The following is a 22,591-nucleotide window of genomic DNA, read 5'->3' as shown; positions in this document are numbered from 1 at the left end:
TAGGATTAGGTAAAGGTAAAGGGACCCCTGACCATTAGTTCCAGTTGTGACTGACTCTGGGATTGCGGTGCTCATCTCGCTTTATCGGCCGAGGGAGCCGCCATACAGCTTCTGGGTCATGTGGCCAGCATGACTACGGCGCTTCTGGCGAACCAGAGCAGCGCCCAGAAACGCTGTTTACCTTCCCGCCGGAGCGATACCTATTTATCTACTTGGACTTGACGTGCTTTCAAACTGCTAGGTTGGCAGGAGCAGGGACCAAGCAACCAGAGCTCACCCCATTGCGGGGATTTGAACCGCCAACCTTCTGATCAGCAAGTTCTAGGCTCTGTGGTTTAACCCACAGCGCCACCCGCGTCCCTTTTTGCAGTTAGGATTAGGATCCTTCTATTGGCATATATGGATGTCTCATACATCCCAGGTAGTGTGGTTGCTGACCTTGAGCCAGACATCCTGGAGAGTGAAGTCAAATGGGCCTTAGAAAGCACTGCAAATAACAAGTGGAAGTGATGGTATTCCAGCTGAACTTTTTAAAATTTTAAAAGGTGATGCTGTTAAGGTGCTACACTCAATATGCCAGCAAGTTTGGAAAACTCAGCAGTGGCCAGAGGATTGGAGATGAGTCTACATCCCAATCCCAAAGAAGGGCAGTGCCAAAGAATGCTCCAACTACCGCACAATTGCACTCACTTCACACGCTAGCAAGGTTATGCTTAAAATTCTACAAGGAAGTCTCAGGCAGTATGTGGACCGAGAACTCCCAGAAGTGCAAGCTGGATTTAGAAGAGGCAGAGGAACCAGAGACCAAATTGCAAACATGCGCTGGATTATGGAGAAAGCTAGAAAGTTCCAGAAAGACATCTACCGTATTTTTCGCACTATTGGACGCACCGGTCCATAGGACGCACCTAGATTTGGGGGGGGGGAAATAAAGGCAAAAAAATTTATTTCCCCCCCCGCCAGGCGCGTGGCTGGGGCGGGGGAAGCCCGAGCTTCCCCCTCCCCCAGAGCTTCCCCCTCCCCCAGAACGGGACCCAGAGCCATGCCGAAGCTGCGCGCAGCTTTGGCATCGCTCTGGGAGCTTGCGGGGCTGGGGGAGGAGGAAGCCCTCCGCCAGCCTCCAAACCATGTCGGGAGACAGCGGGATGGCGCGCTGCGCCTCTCCCACTGTCCCCCGAGTTTGCGGGGCTGGGCCAGCCTTCTAACCAAGTCGGGGGACAGCGGGAAGGGCGCGCTGCGCCCCTGCCGCTGTCTCCCGAGTTTGCGGGGCTGGCGACGGGGAGGAGCAGGCTTCTCCCCCCGCCAGCCTTCTAGCCAAGTCGGGGGACAGCGGGAAGGGCGCGCTGCGCCTCTCCCACTTTCTCCCGAGTTTGCGGGGCTGGCGACGGGGAGGAGCAGGCTTCTCCCCCCCGCCAGCCTGCTAGCCAAGTCGGGGGACAGCGGGAAGGGCGCGCTGCGCCCCTGCCGCTGTCTCCCGAGTTTGTGGGGCTGGCGACGGGGAGGAGCAGGCTTCTCCCACCCGCCAGCCTTCTAGCCAAGTCGGGGGACAGCGGGAAGGGCGCGCTGCACCCCTGCCACTGTCTCCCGAGTTTGCGGGGCTGGCGACGGGGAGGAGCAGGCTTCTCCCCCCGCCAGCCTTCTAACCAAGTCGGGGGACAGCGGGAAGGGCGCGCTGCGCCTCTCCCGCTGTCCCCCGAGCTTGTGGGGCTGGCGGTGGGGCTCTCCTGAAGCCTGGAGAGCGAGAGGGGTCGGTGCACACCGACCCCTCTCGCTCTCCAGGCTTCAGCGAAAGCCTGCATTCGCACCATAGGACGCACACACATTTCCCCTTCATTTTTGGAGGGGAAAAAGTGCGTCCTATAGTGCGAAAAATACGGTACTTCTGCTTCATTGACTATTCAAAAGCCTTTGACTATGTCGACCACAGCAAACTATGGAAAGTTCTTAAAGAAATGGGAGTGCCTGATCACCTCATCTGTCTCCTGAGAAATCTCTATGTGGGACAAGAAGATAAAGTTAGAACTGGATATGGAACAACTGATGGGTTCAAAATTGGGAAAGTACGACAAGGCTGTATATTGTCTCCCTGCTTATTTAACTTATATGCAGAATTCATCATGCGAAAGGCTGGGCTGGATGAATCCCTAGCCGGAATCAAGATTGCCGGAAGAAATATCAACAACCTCAGATATGCAGATGATACAACATTGATGGCAGAAAGTGAGTAGGAATTAAAGAACCTTTTAATGAAGGTGAAAGAGTAGAGCGCAAAATATGGTTTGAAGCTCAACATCAAAAAAACGAAGATCATGGCCACTGGTCCCATCACCTCCTGGCAAATAGAAGGGGAAGAAATGGAGGCAGTGAGAGATTTTACTTTTTTGGGCTCCATGATCACTGCAGAAGGTGACAGCAGCCACAAAATTAAAAGACGCCTGCTTCTTGGGAGAAAAGCAATGACAAACCTAGACAGCATCTTAAAAAGCAGAGACATCACCTTTCCAACAAAGGTCCGTATAATAAAAGCTATGGTTTTCCCAGTAGTGATGTATGGAAGTGAGAGCTGGACCATAAAGAAGGCTGATCGCCGAAGAATTGATGCTTTTGAATTATGGTGCTGGAGGAGACTCTTGAGAGTCCCATGGACTACAAGAAGATCAAACCTCTCCATTCTTAAGGAAATCAGCCCTGAGTGCTCACTGGAAGGACAGATTGTGAAGCTGAGACTCCAAGACTTTGGCCACCTCAGGAGAAGAGAAGACTCCCTGGAAAAGACCCTGATGTTGGGAAAGATGGAGGGCACAAGGAGAAGGGGACAACAGAGGACGAGATGGTTGGATAGTGTTCTCGAAGCTACCAGCATGAGTTTGACCAAACTGCGGGAGGCAGTGGAAGACACGCCTGGTGTGCTCTGGTCCATGGGGTCACGAAGAGTTGGACATGACTAAATGACTAAACAACAACAATTGGCATAATGGGCAAGAGTCATCCGCCCCTTGATTCAGACCAATTTTTTCCAAGGTCTCTAACAACAACAGCAACAGCAACAGCAACAGCAACAGCAACAGCAACAGCAACAGCAACAGCAACAGCAACAACAGCAACAACTCATTACTTATACTCCTCCCATCTGACTGGGTTGCCCGAGCCACTCTGGATGGCTTCCAACATAATAAAAGCACTGCAAAACATCAAATACTAAAAACCTCCCAATACATGGCTGACTTCAGATGTCATCATAAAGTTGTACAGTTGTTTATTTACTTGGCATTTGATGGAAGGCTGCTCCACAGGGCAGGTGCCACTACTGAGAAGGCTCTCTGCCTGGTTCTCTGCAACCTCACTTCTCGCAGTGAGGGAACCACCAGAAGACCCTGGGAGCTGGACCTCAGTGTCTAGGCTGAACAATGGGGGTGGAGATGGGCTGAGGCCATTTAGGGCTTTAAAGGTCAGCACCAACCAACTGTGCTCGGAAACGTACTGGGAGTGAGTGAAGACCCTTTAGGTCTGGTGTTATACGGTCCTGATGGTGGCTCCCCGTCACCAATCTAATTTCTGCATTCTGAATTAGTCGTAGTTTCCAAGTCACCTTCAAAGGGAGAGTATTTGAACTGTGGGTGGGTATGTGTATGTGACATATCTGTTGTTCTGACAGAAGTGGTGTTTGATCAGGTATATGCACAACTAAAGAACTAAATCTTTCTCCCTTGTTTCAGAATGGCAAGAAGCACCCTCCAGAGCAAAATTCTGCACAAAATTATAGAAAGCCCCAGGATTACTGGGCAGAGTGAATAATATAAAAATTAACCACAATAAGAATGATCTACTTCTATTCATGCAGTATACTGCTACTTACAAAACAATGAAGCTATATGACAACTATGTTTGTAGTGTTTCGCAGCATTATAGCCTCAATAGGTATTTATGGTGAGAGGGGAAAAAGTCAAATCTCTTATATTGGGCAGAAAGAAATTATAGAATCCTTACATTTGAGTAACAGCATCATCAGTTTAGTACTGTGTATCTAGAAATACTGCAATCCTGGCAAAATCCATTATACAATTTATGTTTATTAGAATTCTAATTCTGGATATTTTTTACATGAGAACAGTCACTTCAAGGAGTTGTTAACAAAATATCCTTAGTATACTCAACAGGAGATGTCCATGTCCCTCACTCTGGTCTCCTACTCCATTGCCAGAGTCCTCCTTCTTTCTCCCTCTCCATGTCTTCAAAAACCTTAATCTAAAACTTTTGCTGTTGCTCATATTATTAGGAGTCTAATTTTTAGCTCTCCTGCCAACCTAGTTGTTCGAAAGCACGTCAAAGTGCAAGTAGATAAATAGGTACCGCTCCAGCGGGAAGGTAAACGGTGCTTCCGTGCGCTGCTCTGCTTAATCATTCTGGCCACATGAACCGGAAGGTGTACGCCGGCTCCCTCGGCCAGTAAAGCGAGATGAGCGCCGCAACCCCACAGTCGGCCATGACTGGACCTAACGGTCAAGGGTCCCTTTACCTTTACCTTTAATTTTTAGCTTCCATATTCTGTTTCATTTGCTTTTGCCATAGAGCAAGAAAAATGTAAGTTTGTTAAAAATAAAATAAAACTTAGCAATTTTGTTTCATATTCAAATACTGAGAATTATAATAATATATCTATCTTTCTCACGTCCCATAGAATTGCGCCAGAGAATCCCAGGTTAATGTACAGACATTGTCAGTACATTAAAACATTTAAAACAATCATAGCATTACAGAAGTTGCAAGCCACCCTGGAGAGAGAGCATATTTTGAACAGCAATCTATACATGTATTAAATAACTAAGTTGTGCGTATAAGCATCTTACAGATACACAGCACAAACAGAGAGAGCAACGTTTCACTAACAGTGCAATTGTGCAGCTTGCTCCTCCCAATAAATGTCATGGGAAAGACTCTTAATCTCAGGGTCCTGGGTTCAAGCCCCAGGTTGGGTGAAAGATTCCTGCGTTGCAGGGGGTTGGACTGGATGACCCTCGTGGCCCCTTCCAACTCTACCATTCTATGATTATAACACCTGTTCCTGGGCAAACTGGGCCAATTGCTCAAAAGTTTTTCTTATGGACTGTTCGGTAAATGGACAGTGGCCTGTAGAGGAGCTTCATTTCACTATAATGAAGCAAAAGTGTCAGGTTTAAGAATGAAGCCTCTATTTATCAAGTTTTCTGCCCTCTTGCTGAATTAATATGCATCGGGAAAACTGGCTTGTTCTTTAATTTGACATTTCATTAGTCTCTCCACAAAGGCCCTAAAAGATTGTCCAAAGCTAGCTTTAACTTCATGAACAGACAATCAAATCAGAGAGTAACGAGTATCAGCTTGCTTTATTTGGATTGCTAAATACTTAAAATTCAGGCCTTCATTTGCTATTGCATTAAAGCTCAACTCTTCTCTTAATTATTTAATCATTTTTTTCGATACAAACAACAACCACAAAAGACACATACAACAAAAACCACAATAACAATAATAACACAATTTGACAATTCAGATTTGGATACACTGATATACCTATGACTACACCTTTTTAACAATATTTTCCTACTTCTCTCTCCTCCCTCTACTTCCCACCATTATCTGCCCTATTTCTTAAATATTCATTCCAGATTTCTTCATATTTATCCATTCTTATTTTGTGTCAACATGCAATTCGTTAATATGTAGCTAGTCTGTCCATATTATCAATTCATGTGCTCAATGGAATCTTTTTGCGGCTCTTACAATTCAGGAAAACAAGTTTTTTTGCTTCTAATATAGCACGGTACATCCATTTCTCTGGACCCCTTGAAATCTCCCACGTTTCCAGAATATAATTTAGAATTAAATTCAATTCCCCTAAATAACAATTTCTTTTTATTGTTATAAATATCCTCACCTCGCACCAAAATGATCTTATCATCAGGCAGTTAATCATCATATGTACCAAGTTTGCATTTTTACTCCCACATCTCCAGCAGTTGTCTGGACTTGTTATTTTCTTCTGGTATAGTTTTGCTCTGAATATTATTTTCTATTGAATAAGTCTTAGTCTTAGATCCATAGAGGCTATTTCTGTTGATTTTATACTTGACTCCCATATATCATTTGTTATCTGTACCCCTAACTCTTCATTCCATTTCTGTCTATCATATTGTCTAAATCATATTTCTTCCTGTTGAAGCTCAGCTCTTCCCTTGACTTTCTAGCCTATCACCCATAGCCATGTCCCAGTACAGCAAACATTTATAAGTTTTTACCATATAAGCAGCTGTCTACAAAAAGAAGATGAAACACCATAGAGGACATTATGTGACATTATATAATTCCAAAAGTTGTTCAGTTACACCTTATTACAGTCTGTTAAGTTAAACACACCCCTGGGGAAAAATATTTTGTCTTCACATTTCACTGCTTCTCATCTTAAATTTAATTTAAAAAAAAATCTTGTAAGCTAGAGACTAGTTGTACTCTCAGATTCTGATTAGAAAGGAACAGAAATTTTTTTACCTAATACTCAAACTTATTTGGGGGGTACAGGAATGAAGCACCAAAATCCAACAGTAGGATAACTATAATCAATAACTGCTTTTACACACAAAATTTTCTTGTAATTAAGATGTTGATCATTTGGAATGGTCCAAAACCATCTTCAACATTTTTAAAATGCTAAGCAAAGTTTTTTTTAAAAAAATCAAACATATGTGCTTTTCTGTTTATGTCTTCGGAAAGAACATTCCGTATAATGAAAAACATGACCAAATTTTTCACAGTACATCACTATAAAACCCTGTAATTGACTTCTGGGGTTGGTTTACTCTGTGTCTATTTTCGTCTGCATAGAAAACAAAAATGATGTGGTAAAAAGAGCAAAATGTAGGTCCCATTGCAGGATAAGGCTCCATCCTGATTAGTAAAGTAGTATCATATTTTCTCTGGGAAACCTGCCCATTTTGAAGAAGGGAATTCAGGCCACATGAAGCGCCATTGAAAAGAAAAGAAAAAACGAAGCCCATGGATTCAGATTGTAAAGTCAGGCTTGCAGACTCCTGTGAGCAGCGTTCTCCAGTTTGGCTGGATGAGAAGGGATCTGCTGAGCCCTTCCACTGATTTTTATTAGAGATTAAACTAATACTGTATATGAACTTCCAACTATTCACAGTTTTTTTCAACATACAGTCTAGCATTAAGCTGCCATTCATTATTATTTATTTAGTTTAACCTGGAATGACCCAGTATTTAAATATGATTTTTCTACAGTTTGCTTTAAAAAATTGAATGGAATGCCCTATAGGAATTTACGACTTACTGTTTCAGATTTATACCAAACACTGCGCCTATTGTGCTGTTCATTCATATATAATTTTTTTATCTCCCACTGCTGATACTGCTAAAGTAGTACACCCCTGTACAGAAAACCACTGTGCCTTAATGGGAGGGGACAGGAGAGCATCTATCAAACATATGGACACCCCTGTCTTTGTTCACCTTTAGGCCACCCAAAGCAAAATGTGGGAAGGCAACATGAGCAGCAGTGCGGTGACAGAGAACACCCAGACAAAGTCACTTCACACATGACAAAATTCCCACTACAAAAAAAGCACAAAGGAGCATCCACATCAGCAGTGACTGTGGACAATAACTTCTTATTTTTTCTAATTAGATTATCTGCAGAATGGGAAAATCCATACTGAAGCGAGGGTGGGGGGGGGGGGAGTATGGACTGGCAATTGGATGGAAAAAATGCAGACACAAGATGCATCCAGTCCACTTTAAACTGCCTTTATTTCCCCCCCCCCCCAACTGGAATAAAGGGGCAGCGATAAAGTTTGGAGAAAAGAAATTGTGGAGGACAAGACCGAAAGGCAGGCTGGACAAAGGAGAGGTGATGATCTCAGAAGAGGCAGATGCCAGCATCCAAGACCAGCTCAACAGAATGAAAATCTTAATCTTATTGACTATATTTGTACTTTAATCTTTTAAATTTATAAGTGACTTAGAGGATATGGTTAGTTGGGTAGCATATAAATGCCAAAAATCAGTGAAATCCCTGCACATACTTTTTCTGTACCACTGGCCTGCAAGGTTGTTTTTACACTGTTACTGCCAGTGTAACACAGCAATGTCCAGCTAAAATAATTTGAACCAAGAGGCCTTTTCTTTCCCTGGCCTGATATTTTTAGACCAACAGGCTCCTTAGAAGACCTGCGATCCATTTCATCCTCAGACCTCAGATGCATTTCCTTCAACCTTTCACAGATGGCAACGCTTCAGTCTCAGGGTCTGAACTGCTCTCTGCCACAGCCTCTTCCTGCTCACTAAACCCTGTTACCTCTTCAGGTTCTGACACCTCTCCCTCCCCCCAGTTTGCTCCTTCTCCCTCTGACCACTCATCATCATCATCATCATCCTACCACCACTCCCCTAGCTCTGAGCCTTCTTCCCATGGGGGTTCCCAGCTGGTGCCACCCATCATTCCTTTGCATCCAGCCAGTCCATGACATCCGAGCTGTATCACTGGGGAATTCTATAAAACAATTTAGTTATTTTTAAAAGGAACTTTCCCCATGGTTGACTAAACTATGCAATTCTATTCTAGAAAGATGCTCTGTGCCCCAAACTTGGCCTACATCTATGCTCGTTCTACCACTGAAACCAGGTAAAGACCCAACAAGATCAGTCCTACAGACTGATCGTGCTCATTAATGTCAATGCAAAGTTATTCTCAGCAATAATGTTGAACAGTCTTAATATATTTATTGGGCAATATATCATTGCCAACTCAATCAGAACAGCCATGAATACAGTCAATGAGCTTCACAAATGGAAGGCATCTGGTCCACTTTGATAGAGTGAACTGGTCATTTTTAAATGTCTACTTTTCAAGTTGCAATTTGGCTCCAAATTTTTACACTTAATCCAACAATTTTATTCTACATCTCAAGCTGTCATTTTGGTTAATGGCTTTGATTTCCCGGTAACTGACCTGCTTTGAGGTAGACATCAAGGCTGCCCTCTATCCCTGCTGCTGTTTGCAGTGGCTACAGAGGTGCTTGTAGCAAAATGTTGTGGGAACACTTCAGTAAAAGGGGTGTAGAACACCAAGCGAACATGTTTGCAGATGACACACTCCTGATCCTTTGGCACCCCCAGGACGCCCTGCCCTATATATGGGAACAACTTGACATATTCCACAAAATGACAGGTTTTCAAATTAATTATTTCAAATCAACAACACTTCTGGTCATTCTGAACACAGAGGGTTGCAATTAGCTTCTCTCTAACATGCGCTTAGCGGGACGCGGGTGGCGCAGTGGGTTAAGCCACAGAGCCTAGGACTTGCCGATCAGAAGGTCGGCAGTTCGAATCCCCGTGACGGGGTGAGCTCCCATTGCTTGGTCCCTGCTCCTGCCAACCTAGCAGTCTGAAAGCATGTCAAAGTGCAAGGAGATAAATAGGTACCACTCCGGCGGGAAGGTAAACGGCGTTTCCGTGTACTGCTCTGGTTCACCAGAAGCGGCCACATGACCCGGAAGCTGTCTGTGGACATACGCCGGCTCCCTCAGCCTATAGAGCGAGATGAGCGCGCAACCCCAGAGTCGGTCATGACTGGACCTAATGGTCAGGGTTCCCTTAACCCTTTACCTTAACCTGCGCTTATGGGACGCGGGTGGTGCTGTGGGTTAAACCACAGAGCCTAGGACTTGCCGATCAGAAGGTCGGCGGTTCAAATGCGTTGTTTGGCCCCTGCTCCTGCCAACCTAGCAGTTTGAAAGCACATCAAAGTGCAAGTAGATAAATAGGTACAGCTCCGGCGGGAAGGTAAACGGCATTTCCGTGCGCTGCTCTGGTTCGCCAGAAGCGCCGTAGTCATGCTGGCCACATGACCTGGAAGCTGTACGCTGGCTCCCTCGGCCTATAAAGCGAAATGAGCGCTGCAACCCCAGAGTCGGCCACGATTGGACCTAATGGTCAGGGGTCCCTTTACCTTTAACCTGCGCTTAGCCATAGCTCATGGCGGCTGAAAATATCTAGGACTAACTCTCACATCTTATATTAAACAGTTAGGCCGACGGAACAATAAAATATTTGTAAAGCATGCAATAGGATCTAAAAAAATCTGAAGCATATTAACCTAAGCCTACTTGGACACATTGCAGTAATAAAAAACATCAATAGTACTGAGATTCTCGTATTTTTCCCCAGATAGTATCAGCACCAGTCCCTCCCACTTCACTAAAAATATAAACAACAAAATATATAACAAAGATCACACACCATATAACAATCTGATCCAATATGAAAAAGTCATAAAAAATAATAAAAACACAGATTTGAAATAAACAACGTATATTGAATAAATATTCAATAATCCATTAGAATATAATAGTACACAATAAAATAAAAAATCAGTAAATAAACATTAACAATTATAATAAATAATTACTAAACTATAATCAATAAAAGTAACAGCAAGTCACAATGCATAAAATACCACAATAAATACAAAACCATGTAAATGGATCAAATTGAAAAACAACGACACACAATTTATATTTAAATAAGAATAAGAATCCCGAACTCTCTTCCCAGCTATCTAGCTATCTAAGTTATCTAAAGAGTTGATTTGTCTAAAGAGCACTCTTGTATTGTTTAGTTGCAGCAAATACGTAATGCAAGCTGCAACACTGGACACAATGTAATGTTTATGGTTTGGTTTTGTGAAAAATGAATAAAATAAGTTTGAAGGCGGGGAATTACTTGCAGATGACTCTGTCCTTTCAACAAATAGGGATGGATACATCTTTACATTTACATTTCTCTCCACTTCTCATTTTTGCCTATGTTTGTGATTTTTTTATCATTTCTTGTACATTTTGTGCACATTTTCCCCAATGTACTCGTTTTGTTATGCAATTCTGCCTCGTAAATGCATTTTTGCAAGCAATTTTCCATAATAAAATGCATTCATGTGCATCATTTTCACAATATACACAATTTTGTATGCAAGTTTCACTAACATATGCATTTTCTGCGCATCCTTTGGTTGGAGAACTATGTCACAGAATTCAGCATGAGAGGTGTGCTTCAGTTCATATATTAGTTCAATAAGTGCAAATTTGGTGTGTCCAGATAAAAATGCAAGCAAAACAAATTTCTCTCCCAACCCTGTTCATAAATTATGATGGGGCAGATGACAAGCCCTAATTTTGGCAAATGAGCTCAGTGTGCCAGCTAGCTGACAAATTAGCTTCTAGAAACCACTAACAGTAGCTTACAGAATCACAGCTGTTAACAACGAAATGTTGATCTCAGTCAAAATGTCTTGCATTCAAAAAGACTTCTAAGCGCTTTTCAAAGCGGTGCTTTTTATAGGGCAATAAACAGGAATGAATGCACAGCACAAAATTAGATCTGTGACTACACTTTGAAAGGGTCTATAGGCAAAGTTTAGTAAACAGAATTAAAGTGACACTTCATACCCTGCAAGACATCTGCTTACAAGCTTACACAGTAGGAGAGACCTGGTGGGGGCGGCGGCGGGGGGGTGAAATCTAGAATGTGAAGAAACTTGTGAAGCACAGACAAAGGACTGGAGCAGAGAAGACTTCATCAGCTGGGAAAGATGAAGAAAAGTCAAGGCGTTTTTGGAAGCCTGCGGCAGAAAGGAGGGAATGACTTCACTTCCGGATTACAAAGATCAAATAAAAAAATTTCTTTAACCTTCAGACAATGCCAAATTATGGAAGAGCCCCTAGAGAGGATCAAACTAGCTGCTGATGAACTCTCTCCGCCAGGGAAAACTGAGCCGCCTGCACTGTCCTTTCAAGTAATAGGAAGCATTTCAGAAACATATACATCGTGTGCAAAACGTATGGCAAAATAAGAGCTAAACATTTCATCTGCATGAGTTTAAATCTTCTAGTTTGTCCATTTTCACCTGTTTCATTGAGGTTAAATTTGCTGGATTTAACAGACGTGTATATAAAGTACAAGAGCTAGAATGAAGGAAATCAGATGTGACAGAATGACATGGGCACAGTCCTCTTACTCAGTTTACATAAATCAGCAGAATCAAGAGGTAAAGCTTTCCCTAGCCTGTGCTCCTGAGGCTGCAGGTGTGAGCGGGAATATTCCCACATTACTAGAATGTCCCTGAGCAGGAGAGGGAACCTGAGACCCTCCAGATGCTGGGGGACTACAACTCTCATCATCTCTGACCTTTGGCCATGCAAGCTGTGGATGATAAGGGGTTGGAAGTCCAACATCTGGAGGGGGTGAGTCTCCCATCCTTGATACAGAGAAACAGCTTGTTGGAAGAAGACTAGGCAGAGGCCTTCCCTTAATAATAAAGGGGGGGGGTGTTCTTGCCGGAAAGCATTCAAATATTTGTTTCTACCCCTGCAGTCTAAAGTGATGTAGTCAAATAAAGTCAATTCTTCTTATTGTTTGAAATGCAAAAATACAGCCCACGTTCAGGACAGCACATTGGGGTGCTATAAAGTATTTTATGAAACCAAAACTATAATACTTGAACATAACCATTTCTATTCATGCAACAGAATTAATACTGACACCTCAGGTACAAAGAATATTCCAAACACAGTTAAGAAAACAAACCACTGCATTCATATATACAAGCAAGTAGAATATCATCTTCCACCAATGCCAGAAAAAGTATAACTTGTAAACAGAAGTCATTTGCCGAAGCTCTTTAGACGGAACAGGGGGTGGGGGATAAAACTGAATGCTAAACTACCAACCTTTCTCTTCCTGCCCACAATCCAAAACCCTCAGTGATTTCTTTGTAATTTGTCTGAAGTGTATCCAAATTAGGTATTCTTCATAGTGCTTTCATCAATATATGTTTAACTTGTAGAGATGCCACAAACTTTTACAAGTGTTTCATTTTTCAAAAGCCTGGTATCATTTTTCTTGAAATGAATATATAAACAATTCTGCTCCAGGGCAGCAGCAAACCCACCCTAAACAAAATTTGGTACCACAAAGTAACAAAATGATATTTAGCCTATTTTAATAAGTAAAAGATCATGTAAATCAACAAAGAAACAACAAATGACCTAAAATGCCTGAGAATGCTTAAGACAACTTAAAAAGGCAAAATGACTTTTTTACACTTATTGAAGTAAAAAGAGAGAGAATGACACAGGCCTTAGATGCATCTAGCTTGAATTACTGTATCATGGGTATGTCTGTGAAAAACTTCTGGAAACTTCATTTGCTCAAAAAGGCAAGGGTGTTGATAGGTATGTGGTAGCAGGAGTGTTCTGCCCCCGTGTTACAATGGTTGCACTGGTTACTAATTTGTTTCCAGGCACAATTCAAGATTCTGGTGATTACCTTTAAAGCTCTAGATTCCCAGGCCATAGCTACCTAAAAGATTGTGCCCTCCTGCAATCCGCACTGACTCACTGGGCTGATGACTGCTGAGTGGAGCCTGCAAGCGTGCCTTCTCTTTGGCCCCACCTGAACTGAAAGACTCTCTTCCTCGGGAGGAGGGCCAGCTCCTGTCTTCCACTACCTAGCCAATACTTTGAAAACGGATCAGAGAGGCTTTCTACTTGCTTGCTTGAGTTTATTGTCAATTTTAATAATTTTTATCTACTGCAACTGCTTCAGTTATATTATTGCAATTTATTAAATTGCTTTGTTGAACGCGGTCCTTTTTTCTTCAATATTTTGCATAGTTTAAGTTTTGCTTGCAGTATCATATGGAGAAGTAGAACCCCTCTGTTATTTGAAAGGTGTGGTTCAAAATGTGTTAAAAAGCATACTTTAGGATCTCAAATATCACCCTTCCCAGTCAAAGTCCTTTTGCTGGGAGAGTTTGACAACTGCTGGTGGATCACTGCTCTATTGATTACTCTTCTGACATTAATCTGAACTACTCCTATAAATCTCTGACAATCAATGAAGCATGAGATATGCTTGTGTCAATATTTCTTTTGACAATTCTCTCAATTTATAAACTGTATAGGTATTGGATACTTCTCCAAATGTCCAGAGGCAGTATTGATCTGAAGCAGTGCCTCTTTAAAAAAACAAAAAACAGAAAGTGCCGGTACTCACCTGGGGGTGCATTGTGGGACCACCCCCAAAATGTCTGCTGCCCGCCACGTCCTGTCCCCTCACAGTGGCCATGCCACACTGCGCCCGCAACACCCCTCAGCCACGCAAGCACAGGCTCACAGAGGCCACTCCCACCCCTCCCCCTCCTGGCCTCCCCCCTCTCCTTCCACACCCACCAAAACCTCTGGGCCCTGCCTGCCGCCACCACCAGCGAAAGGGCGGGAAGGCAGTGCACATGTGCTACAGCCAGGCACCTGCGCCAGGGCACCTGCAAAGCCTTGCCCTGTTGCAGACATCGCAGAATTTGGGGGGGGGGGGGAAGGTGCCAGGACTGTGCACCGTTGAGTACCACCAAAAAATAAAGCACTCATTTCCCTGTTATACATGTGGCTTGGAGGCTTGTCTAAATGTAATAGTATCTGTTATACTCGAGATAGCCTCTTCTTTTTAAATTGCTAATATTTAGTACTCATTAATTCCACAAAGAGTGGCCCCTCTGCCACCTCAGCTGATCATTTAATAAATTTGTTATGTGTAGAAAGTAAAATAACTGAGGTCCAAAACTGCCTGTTCTCTAGGTAGTAGTCATTGTTTTAATGTTGGCTTTCTTAGAGCAAAGGGTTCAGTTTTTAGACCAAGATGATCTTTGTTTTGAAAAAGGTGTGGAAACTACTTCACCCTAATCCTTTGATTCTTATATTATTCTATTTGAAGACTGCTGGCAGAAAGAACTAGTGATTCACTAAATATTCTATTCACATTTTTGAGCACAGAAAGGGGGAGTGCACATCCATCAATTTATGCATTCCCTTTAGTGCAACGTGGAAAATGACATTCTGCTCCTCCTCCTCCTCCTTAGTTGATCACAGGGCACTAGCAGCCATCTTTACTTCATTGGCTATTTGCATTCCTGGTTTCCTATTTACATTGTCTTGGAGACCTCAAAACTAAGTAATATTGCTAACATGGAACTGCTTATCTCAGGTCCCCTTTTAGATACAAAGATATTTAGTTCATTCTTCTTCTGCCTCATTCCACTGCAAATACATTTTTTGATTCTCTGAGGCTGGCCAAGAGTAAGCCCCATTTAACCCAGTTGGATTTACAGATTTTTTTTCCCTGCAGTGAATGTTAGAATTCTCTCCTTTGTGATTTGCTTCTCTTTCTCACAGCTTCACTGTCTTGCCTTCATTTTTTTATTCTGTTGCTTCCAGGTGGTCCCACCATCAAGAAATGGGAGCTTGCAGAGGTCTCTGGAATTTTGCATCTAGTAGACAGAAAGCTTAGGGGTGAGGAAATTGCTAAAAATTTATTGCAGTCCAGGGCAATTAATACTTTAGTTGAGAAATAAAATGCACCTTGCATCTTTAAACATGGCTATTGGCTGCACTTTGATCTAAGGCAGAAGCAGAACTGCATGCTGGATCTCTACCTCCCAAAAGGCTGCTGCCTGCCTTCGATTCACGGGGCGGATCCATCCACCCATCCCGCTGGCCTAGAACTGGGAATGGGAAAACAGAACTGTTTGGGGCAGAGAAGAGCATAAGACAAGCATCCTGGATCAGATCAATGGCCCATCTGGTCCAGTATCCTGTTCTGGCAGTGACTGACCAGATGCCTGTGGGAAGCCTGGAAGCAGGAAACGAGAGCCATTTTGTCCACATGTGATTCCCAGCAACTGGGATACTAAATGGTGCTTCTTTAGTGACAGCATCAAGCCCTTTGAAATGAGTTGCTCCAATCTGAGAATCACCCAGACAGATAATTCCCAAATTGAGAACTGGCTTCAAGAGTCTGCTATTGACCACAAACCCCTTTCAGAAAGGGTTGACCGATTCCTCTGTGGAGGAGGGCAGAAGGTGCCTTGAGCAAACTTAACTGCTGATTGAATGTGAAACTCAAGTGTAGTCCTGCTTAATGAAACAGACGAGGAATATCAAACCAGTGCTCCTACTGCCTTGTAACAATTAGCAGAACAATTAGTGATAGCATAAGGCAAAACATATAATTACTTGTTTTGCTAAAATTTAAAATCTTTTAGACGTCTGCCTTTCCAGATTAATGAGCAAAACTGTCCAAGCAAAAAACTGAAATTAATCTCTTCCTCTCCCAACAACCGTTTTCATTATAGTCAAATGATTTTGTGCCCCCATCTCCTTTTTCTACTAGTTGAATAATTCACATTGATACATTATTCACAAAGCATCCCCAACATTTATACTTTTTTGAAAAAAATGAGTGTTTGACTGGTAAGTAACCACTTGCTGATTATTCAGATGCCAATAATCATTTCAGAACTACAAGTGAAGGGAAAAAATCAGTTACACATTCACAATTGTTAATTGACAGTTATGGATAGTAGTTTCTGCTACCCACATCTCAAAATCTTATTAAACGTCCCTGGGACATTTAAATCATTGTATTATGGGGTGCGGGGTTTTTTTTGGGGGGGGGTAGAATAAATTCTGTCTGCCAGTACATCTACAGGTAGAACATGTATCAGCTGTCAAGCCATAGTCTCAATATGCCATAGGCAATTCAAAAGGAGTTTCTTGTGATACTACAGTATCTACCATTAGAACACTTAAAAATGATTTCTATTAATTCTATTGAACAGATTTCATGTCTGTGTCCTAACTATGCATCTTTTACAATACACTTGAAGCATCTGGAACAAGTATAAATCTGAAGCCAGGAACAAATGTTTATTGCTTAACTACACCTCTGCAAGGAAGGGCTTCAGCGTTAAATCCCTGACAGAAAACTATGGGTAACATGAACGTTCAGCTATAATATTTCAACCTGAATCTCTATCAAGGCTTTAAAGGAATTAGCTTGTATTTTTCCCCTGTGCAAATGCTGTGAGGTAGATTTACAAACGCAGATTGAAATCTGCAATTGCAATTACTATAATAAATGAAAAAAATCTATAAGCAGCAGTGAAACTGGCATGCAACTTAAAGAACTGTCAAGAACCATATTGCCTAAAAATAAGCTTACAATGACTATTTTAAAGACTGTGTGTGGTCTTACCCATATATTTTGGCATGATGCACTTTCTCCAACCACAGCTAGAGTCATCCAAAAGCAGTGGCACTGGAGAGTCTCTGTCTCACCTGTCAAAGCTGAAGAACGTTGTGCAGCAGACCACCATGCGTCCATGGGTGTGATCCACAGAACAGCAGCAGCTGTTCTTGATAAGACCTCTTAACTATAGAAGAAACACTTCAAAATTCTTCCTTAAGAGAATCACCCTTAACGTGCACACAAATTTATGCAGAAAAACCATGCCAGTTCTATAATTATCATCTTTGTAACTTCACATTGATTCACAGAGATTACACTGGAACATTACTTTTGGAGGCATCACTAACAGACATGAAGACACTTCTTGCATCAACTATCTTATTAAAAAATATCTGCTAGTAGAATCAGATGATGGCAGGGTTAGAGAGGATTATTGGGGCAGGGGGTGAAAAAAGAAAAGTGGATGTTTTAATCTTCCTTCTGAACATAAACACAAAACACAAAAAATCCCATGTCAGAACACAAACTGGCCAAAATGTTCAAACATTAACCTGTTCAGGACTGAAGATGTTGGGGAACTGAGACTATGGCAAAAGAAAATAAATTCCAAGTACCAAATCAAAAAACAATGCAAACATAGATTGAAAAAGCAAATTCAAATTATATGTAAATATCCATAAGCCATCACATACCTCCTTCTCCACCCAGCAATTAGTACAATGCTCATAGAGAACGTTAAGAGGGTTGCCCAATTTTCTAGGGACACGGTTATCTAAAAATAGTTCAGTCTGCCAGTTTCTGAGAAAACTCCTGTACTTTAATTATTGGCAGTAGTCTATCCACTGAGCTAAAAGGCTCCAGAGATTACTTTCACTTTTCCCAAGATATATTTAGAGTAGTAACTAGCATAGTTTGGATATTATTTTTCTTTGGTTTTGTCAGTAGCATGTTTGAAATAAATTTTATTAAGTGGTAGTGTAAGTAACATTGCATTGTGGGTAGCAGTTTCCTGCTTTAACCTAGCCACATCCTCAACTGTTATGAGAGAAAAGTTTCCCATATTTTGTGCAAAGTTGACTTTATTTTCTGTCTGAAAGAAAAATAAGACTGGAGGATAAAGCAAAAAAGATAGTGGCCTGAACCAACTAACTGCTTCCAGTAGGACTGTATTTGAATAAAAATCTATGTTAACACAGTCTACAAATCCTGAAAAATAATCACACAGAAAAATGCATTAATTTGTAAGAACAATGACAAGAAAATGTGCACATTTAGCATGCCACCATTTCTAGTGCACATTTAGCATGCAGAATGATTTTCACAGTGAGCCTGTGAGATGAGAAAATGGCTCAGCACAAACCACACAGCAAGCTGCACCACATGCAGCAGGTCTGGCAGTAAGGGTTAAAATGTTTGCCATCTAATAATAAACTCTGTCTCTGAAACATCAGGTTAATAGAAAAGAAGTGCTCCTTGCAAATTAAGGTTACAATCCTCACATGTCTCACTTGCGCTTTTCAGAAGCCAAACTGTTGCTCTCTCTTCCAGTAGCTGGAAAGTTCATAAGAATGGCTCCTTTCCTTTGGGAAATGATGTGAGGGTGAATGCCCCACTTATGCTGCAGCCAAGGAAAACACAGGAGAAGCTGGACATTTTCCCCAGCCTCAACTCCTGAGTTTCAGCTGGGGAGCCAAGAGTCTTGAGGAAGCAGATGTCAGAGTTGCTGACCACAGCCTAGTAGGACACAGGAACTTGGAGGCTTCCTCAGAAGTCCCTCTCTCCAGAGGATTCCAGAGGATCTAGCAGATTACACAAGCTGTCTCCCAGTCACATCCCCAATATAAGAGGAGGCAGAGAGAGTTTTCCTTCTCAGCCTGGTCCTGCATCTGACTGACACAAGGTGAGCAGCACGTCTTAATGGCCTCTAGGTATGTGCAGCTGGATGAGCTAAGAGCCCATTCTCACATCCTGTCCTTCTGATGTAGGAACAAAAAACATGATTCCAAGGATAGAAAATTTGCAGATTTGAAGCTTTATGGAGGCATTCCTCCTCCCAGACTCAGCTATACTTTAGAGCATATCAAAAGGGGGAGAAAAGATCTCAAGCCTTCCTCCAACGAGGGGACAAAAATTGCCCCATACTATCTCCAATTTCCCCCAAAGAGCAGTCAAGTTGGAGGGGAAAGAACAGACTGGGCTCCCATCCATTCTGCACTTGCCAATGGATGGCCTACGGCCGGGGAGAGGAGGAGCCGTGGAAGAGCCCAGGCTCAGCAGCAGGTCCCGGGTTCAACCCCCACCATCTCCAGGCAGAGCAGGGAGAAACTCCTGCCTGGATCCCTCGAAAGCGGCTGCCTGCCAGAGTAGGCAATACTGAGCTCAACAGACCAGGGGTCAAACTAGGAGAGGAGGCAGCATTTCCCCCCAATAATTTTCAAAAGGACTGCTGCTTGAATGAGACCTTGATCTATTTTAGGGATGCCCATTTTAACTAATCTTTAATGCCAAATTGTTAATGTGATGCAGTAAGGATGTCACTGCAATGGTGTTCAAAAAATATTGTGCACTGACCAGAGACAGACAGGTTCAAATCCCTTTGGCAGCCATGAAGCTCAATGGGTGCTATTGGGCCAGTCAATAACTCTCACCATAACATCCCACAGTGCTGTTGCAATGATAAAAATCATTGGAAAATTCAGTTTATGCCACCCTAAGTTCCTTGGAAGGATACAAATATGATAAAAATAACAAGAAAAGAATGCACAGCAAAAAACAAAAACAAAAAAAAACCCAAGCCCCTGTCAATATACTTACTTACACTAGAGAGAAATTCTAAAAATTTACATTTCATCCAGCTTCTGAAACCTTTTAGTGGTGCTAGGCTATTCAATATGTAAGCAGAAAGGGAAATGAAAAAGTAAGGGGAATGAAAGAGCACTCTCAGGAGAGAAAATGTCCTAAGATTCCTTGAATGCACAGAACACCTTCAAAGGCAGAGGGAGCTCTTATCAGCCACCATTGATTTAGGCAACTAATCATAACAGAAGTACTCCAGTTAGTTGTCTTGTATTTGGGCTGAAAGTATTATTTTCCCTGTGACAAACACACCGTTGGCAATATCTAATCTATTCCACAATTGTCAGTTCAAGTCCCGGCAGAAACATGTTGATGCAAAATGCTGAAATACTATAATTATACATTACAACTTGAAGCAGTATGCTAAATAAATTAAGAAGAGACAATTATAAGATAAAAAGTTTCATTTGCTGAGAATGCTAGAGTACAAAGAAAAGCGATAAAGTCATTTGATGCCTTTAAACAGTCAACTCTGATGGAGTCTGAACTTAAACAGTCATGTCTGCTAGTTTGTGTCTCTGTTACTTATTGTGGCAAAACTGGAATCATCGTCTATATGATATTAAAACAAGGATAAGTAGCCCAAAAAACTGTCTAAACTTGTTATAAAAACAAACTTCTTTGGGACAAATAAACTTTTTAAACATACCATTTACAACACACACACTGTTTAAAGTGAACACACGAGAACGTTTAAACACCATGCAAAAAGTGAAGATTACAGGTTTTCCAAATTTTGAACATTTTGTGGTTCAAGTGGCTATATAAGTGGCAAACAGTCAACTTGTTCATGATTTCATAGCAAAACAGCAAATCCAGTTGCACAGGCCACTCTTCTGCATTTGCTTTTAGCACCAGGTGGCAGATGATCCCCCCCCCCGACTCCTCTACCTGCTGGAAGGCAGGTTACACAGGATGAGTGCTGTTTCCATTCTGCCCGTCTGCCACATGCCTCCGTTTATGGTCAAACACACCAACAGGCCAATTCAATTAATAAAAATGAATATTTAATTTTTAAGAAAAAAAGAGATACCAAAAAGCCCATGTTTGCAGTTGCTGCTACTAAGTTGCACCAGAAATTTCTGGAATTTCTCTGAGTTCTTAGAGAGGCAATCATTCATGATGATTTCTGAATGAAACAATGAAACTATCACTGATGATGGTTCACAAGTATTTCTACTTTGGAAATAAAATTATATATTTATCACTGAAAAGCTCTTTTAAAAATAAAAATGAGCTGAATTGTGAAGTTTTTTTTCCTACATATTGATGTGTCTCATTCTTCCTTTCCAAGAAGCATAAGCCATTTTTGATGAGACAAATCATAAAGTAGTGCTTATATCTAAGTGCAACAGATAATTTGCCATTGCTCTTATAAAATTTTATTCAGCATAGTTATTGATTTGATGAAAGCAAATAAGGAATCCATTCATACAACAAATGAATGAAAAATACAACTGCAAAAAGTACACTGAAATACATATTTCAATTACACAGTAGCACAAAGGTGATTTTTTTGTTATGTTTACACCCATCTTGCCTCCCTCAGCAAAGACTATGGAGAAAGTCAACTCAATAGGGCAGTATCATCAGCGGGAGGGGGGGGAGCACGAATTTTCAAAGCCATAACATTAGGCAAAGTATACAGAAAGAAATATGAAGAAATACACTGAAGTGACATAAACAGCGGCACTCGTATTGATGCGCAATTATATAATGCAAGTTTTTAAAAAATTATATAGTCAGGTTGTTGTGAGAACTGCGGATTTCATTAATAAGTCAGGATATAGCTTAGCTACAACTTTATCAAAAATCTCAATCAAAGCAACACTCACAATTTATGCTCACAAATAAAATCTGCTTACTATGTCTGCAATCCTATACACACTTACCTAGGAATAAACACCATTGAATTCAATGGGCCCTGCTTCTGAACAGCCATGTTTAGGATTGCAGGGTAAAGAATGAAATCCTGGGCACATTTAGTGTGGCTTACTTCCAAGTAACCATGCATGGGCTCGAGCAGTAACAAGTACATATCTTTTACATCGTTTATATTATTTTTCTATTACTTCATTTGATTGTGTCACAATTCAAATGATTTGACTTTCTTTATGCAAGCTAATTCAGGCATTAGATGATGGTCTTAAGAGGGGAGGTAAGAGATTGCCATAAGCACACAGGCAAGCCAAGAACAATTCAATGTACCTCATTCTAAAAACAGAGAGGAAAAGTAAAGATGTGCATAAATATACGTAATAAATTATGGTCAACTTAAGATGTTTACAATCTAATATATGTTTCCTCCCTCCAAGGTGTCCTGTTTTTGCCCCGCCCCCCCCTTCGCTCTCCCTGATCCATTATCACCCCCACCCCATGTAATTTTACAAGCCCACTTCACCCCCAGCATCACTTTCCTGTCTGGCATTTCCAGTTGCTATCCTGTTTAGAGAACAAGTGGAACAGAAAGGATGCCAAATATTATGCATCTGAGAAATGTCACAGCCAAATGTTAGAAAACACTTAGAAAGTGGACACCACTCAGTATTTTGCCACAATTAGCTCAATCCTCCAATAATGCTGCTAAATCTATGGAAATAAA

The 22,591-nt window shown here is 41.8% G+C and overlaps 1 protein-coding gene across 6 annotated transcripts in view; it reads right to left on the bottom strand.

Annotated features, from left to right (window-relative positions):
• The window catches only part of SUPT3H (SPT3 homolog, SAGA and STAGA complex component), a gene marked incomplete at its 5' end in the record, with an annotated part of 301,070 nt that overhangs the window by 221,909 nt on the left and 56,570 nt on the right, over positions 1-22,591 (bottom strand). The gene's annotated exons all lie outside the window — the stretch shown is intronic.

Source organism: Podarcis pityusensis (genome assembly GCF_964106645.2).
Source record: "Podarcis pityusensis genome assembly, chromosome: 3".
Taxonomy (NCBI): Eukaryota; Metazoa; Chordata; class Lepidosauria; order Squamata; family Lacertidae; genus Podarcis; species Podarcis pityusensis.
This window is presented reverse-complemented; position numbering and strand designations above follow the sequence as displayed.